Here is a 4537-nt window from a genome sequence, read left to right on the forward strand (position 1 = left end):
CGTGCGTGATTGCGTACCCCTGATGACGTCAGTTGTGACGAAACGGCCGTAGGGTCACAACACCAACACGCATCACGCATGCGCGATCTTGTTTTAAAGAGCTAAGGAGTTTTTTTACTTTGTCACTTCGTATGTAAGTGTTTTTACCTATTGATTTTTATTACTGCATTTAAATAAACCAATTGGTACTGTTCAATCTACACTATTGGAGTCCCCTCTTCTTTTTTTGGGATTTGTGGCTTATCTATGCCTGATCCATTCGGGAAGAAGCATCGGAAGGAACCCTGAGAGTATCCCCTCTACACCGGTGCCCCCCGTTATTGTGGATTAACCATCTAGCGAGGAGACTGACAGGAGAATCTGAGAAATCCATTGTGAGACATCTCTAGTAGTCCACCTTCCACTTCTAAGCCTGTTTTGACCCCCCTGAGTAAGGGTGGTCGCAGGCTCTCAGGTAATCCTCCAACTTCATTATTTGGTGGCGGGCTGCACTAGCGGTGGACCATCCGGACCCTGCATTGGCTTTTTTGTGGACTTGCTTTTTTCACTAATCACATTTATGAACTTTATTTTTCACTTATTACATTTATGAATTTTATATTTTATCTTTTATTAATTTGCACTTGTGGTTTAATTTATATACATTTTTTAAGGTATGGTTTTACACCAGTTGATTTTACTTATTGATTTTCACTATTATATTCTAATTTTGTGACTTAATAATTTTGGGTCATAATATTATAATTCACATGTGTTCATAATTTATATGTTCACCTTATTATTGGTCCAGCGCTACACTGTCTTATTTTTGATATATTGACAAATCAGGTGGCCTGTGGCTCATGCATTTTCTCAAGTGCATCCAGTGTTATCTAGAGATAGCTGTACTGTGACATCAAACATAAGCATGGTGGAAAATTCAGCTTTCAGTTGTGTCAATGAGTGCTATGAAAACTGGATTTACCACTCATCTGTTACATTGTATGGACATAATTGTGTGTTGATTACAAGTTAACTAATGGAGGCCATGTCTCATAAGCTTTTGCCACTCTGTTGTCCAGTTCATTCATGTTCTGCATCTCTCAACCACTGCCCGAAGTCATCTGGTTCCAGAAATACACACTGCTCCCCAGCTATTTTATTATGATAACAAATCAGATCTAATTTAAACTTCCTATCTTGTTAATACCAGCCACACATTTATTTTATATGTGTGTTCTCTCAGCCTTTAGGTGCCTGCAGGCAATGGTAGATATAATATTTATGTGACACCAGCAGATACCATCAGTTGTGGCTTTAGGGGCAGGGAAATAGAAGTCAAATATGCTGGAAAACCTTGCCTGCTTGCTATTGTTCTCCCCCTGATAAACTGGCATCAGAGGTACCTTCAACAAGCCCCCCACCTCTCCCCATAGCCCATATATTAATGTTTTGGGAAATGCAGGAAGATTTAAATGATCAAGGGTTCTCAGTTCATGCCTGCATGTCTGACTCTACTCTAATATCTATGGTGGCCTTTATAGGCAGAATGTATCCAGTCTTCTGCCATGCATCTGTAGCCTCATTCAACCACTGTTTGACTTTTTGATGAACAGTCAATACATTCCTCTCTTCTCAACATTCCTCAATTCATTTAACTTTTTAGGCGATTATGTAGACATTCCAATGATTTGGCCCCATCAAACATAGACATCTGTTGACATGGAGTTCCTCTTGATCCTCTCTGCATCCCTGTTCAGCACATAATCCTGACAATGAAAACATTTTTTTTTTATCCCAAATACTGGAAAGCATTAAAGTAAACCCAAAAAAATGTTTTAAAATAATGCTATACCTAGAAAATGTATTAATATTTTTTTTCTCATTGCAAGAAATAATGATTCGAATGTATTGACTGATGAAAAAAAATGTTATACACTATTCTTAAAAAAATATTGGGTGTTGCAACATCTGTTTTCAGGATGAAACTATTTTAAAACTTTAGTTTTCTACACAAATTTGCAGCCATCTAATGTTCATTGTTGTAATGATTTTGTATGCCATTAACCTTATGCTGAGTAAGTATTTTAGCTCTTTGTAAGGCACTTAGGTATAAGAGAAAAAAAAATTTGAGTTATAAAAAGAACATTAATGCAGATTAGACAACTGTATCCAATTGAGGATGTACTGATCATTCACATCGTTGTTAGAGCTAACCAACAAAAACAGAATGAGATTGATGTACTAAGGACGTTAAGAATTTTCACATAGTAAAATGTATGACTATGCAGTTCAATTATCCAATCATGTGCAAAACAAATTCCTGTTTACTTATTTTATCTGCATTTGATTGGACATTCAAAGTTAGCAGAAATTTGATTTTCACAAATATGGATAATTGAAGTAAATTACAAACTTTATTATGTAAATACTCTCAATTCTTTTATTAAAACAGCCTCAATGGGTCTCACCTGGCACATAGAGGAATTTCTAATTAGTTTATTATTGTCATGTAATGTTGCACAATGAGGGTGATTTACTAAAACTGGTGCATACAGAATCTGGTACAACTGGGCATAGTAACTGGTACAACTGGGCATAGTAACCAATCAACTTCTAGGTTTTATTGTTAAAGCTTAATTCAACAAGCTAAAGTTTGAAGTTGATGGGTTATTATACACAACTGCACCAGATTTTGTGAGCACCAGTTTTAGTAAATTTCCCCCATTGCGTCAAATATTGTTTGCATTCATTTATCTTTACAAGCCAAGCAATTATTTTAATTAATTTCTAAGTCAATAATTACCAAAATCATTTTTCTGAAGTTTATTTCCAGTGTTTCCATAATAAGCGATTAAACTCCTTCAGCAGTGCCTAGATGTGATCAAAAGTTCCACCGGAGACTGTTGTAGTATAAAACACATCAGGGACCCAAACAAAGAAACTGTATCTACAGTTTTAGCTGCAATTAATCTGCAAGTGAATATAATGCCAAAATTGGGAGTGGGATGCATTGCTAAGATAAATTAAGATGTCATATTGTTGAAATTAAGGAAGCAGCAATATGATTAATGATGATTTATGAACTGCTGGTAGATTCTGCAGTGTGCACAAAGGGGTAAGAGTATTTTGGCATGCAAGAGAACAAAGCCAAGCTAGAAGGTGACACTGCAGTTGTACATGACATGTGCCTGCTTCTGGATAATTACAGGGCATCTAAGTCATCCATCACAAGAGCACACGCACATACTCACCTATCATGGCAGGTCCTCATTTCAAACTTCAAAGAGCCATCTTTAAAGCTAAATTTTTGTCATTGATCATTTCAAGGCATTTTCAGCTAGTTGCACCACAAAAGAAGAGTAGTTGTTTTATTTACAACTGGAAGAAAACTCCTCCAAGCTGTTTCTTGATGGACATCAGCAAATAAACAGTTAATAAAGGTGATTTTATTGCAACATCTGTCACAAGACTGCAGCAGATTTAACTACTTCAGCACCACAATGCCTTGTGGGTGTTCTAAGGAAAAACGCTAACCAAAGTCCAACTGTAACGAAGGGGTTAATTAGAGAATAGATGATTAAAACTTTGGAAGACATAGATGGATTGGGGTCATTGGGGTCTACCCAGAAATAAAAGCCACAATACTTATCTTTGAACTGCAGTGTCCAATTGATTTGCTGTGGCCCATTACCCAGCACACTCCAGGGAGTTTGGCAATGACTGATTCAAATATTATTTTTGTCTTACTTCCCTTTAAACAAAAACTAGAATGTAAATAGAGCAAGGCAAACTTCAAAAATGTTCTAGTCTTTATATATTTTTTTAAGGACTTTGTTGTAGCTAAAATGATCAATTCATAGCGACACAAGTACAATGAAACATTTTCATAGAATGAAATTTTTCATTTGTAAAACTGTGATGTCAGTAGAATGCCACACGTGCCTGCAGTTTAATTCATATTTAAATGGAAGACATGCAACGCGCAGTCAGAGGCAATCTTAAAATGTTTATTTTGCAATACAGATCAGAATGATGATTAATGATATTACCAATGCAGGTCCCTAAGAAGATACAGCTGGACATACCACAGTTATATTTATAATAGGTATCATGTTTTATCAAGTTGGTCACTGAGTACATTAAAGCATATCTAAACTCAAGAAGAAAATATAATATATTGCAGCTCACCAGTTCTTAGAAGTTGTGCCTGCATTAGCTTCCTTTTTTTTCAGGCTTTTTCTCCCTTTATTTTCATTTGTTGGTCCTGCCACTTTCTGACCTAGGGTGACAACAGCGTAAGCTGGCCATACACCAGTAGAATTTCATTTGAACATTCATGCAAATTTTTTTAAAAATCGTTTGTTAGAGTTTTTGATCTTGCCACAAAAAAAGTCAACTCATTTCAATTGAGAGCCCTTAAAATTTTGTCCAGACCTGTTATTGAATGGAATTCCAAATGTATTCAGTAGGTTTCTTTTGTGCCTAGAACATGCTCATTACAAAATATGTGACTTGTACCGAATAAAAAAAAACATTCACCACTAGAATTTAGTTT

At 35.9% G+C, this 4537-nt stretch overlaps 1 long non-coding RNA gene across 1 annotated transcript in view; it reads right to left on the reverse strand.

Annotated features, from left to right (window-relative positions):
• Nucleotides 1–816: 816 nt before the first annotated feature.
• The window catches only part of LOC141141475 (uncharacterized), a 79932-nt gene continuing 76211 nt past the window's right edge, over nucleotides 817–4537 (reverse strand). The window contains exons 2-3 of the long non-coding RNA XR_012244095.1: nucleotides 4171–4261; nucleotides 817–1748 (exon numbers count right to left, since the gene is read on the reverse strand). This is a non-coding gene — a long non-coding RNA (uncharacterized lncRNA). The remainder of the gene's footprint in view (nucleotides 1749–4170; nucleotides 4262–4537) is intronic.

The sequence above is a fragment of the Aquarana catesbeiana genome, linkage group LG04, assembly GCF_042186555.1.
Source record: "Aquarana catesbeiana isolate 2022-GZ linkage group LG04, ASM4218655v1, whole genome shotgun sequence".
Lineage (NCBI taxonomy): Eukaryota > Metazoa > Chordata > Amphibia > Anura > Ranidae > Aquarana > Aquarana catesbeiana.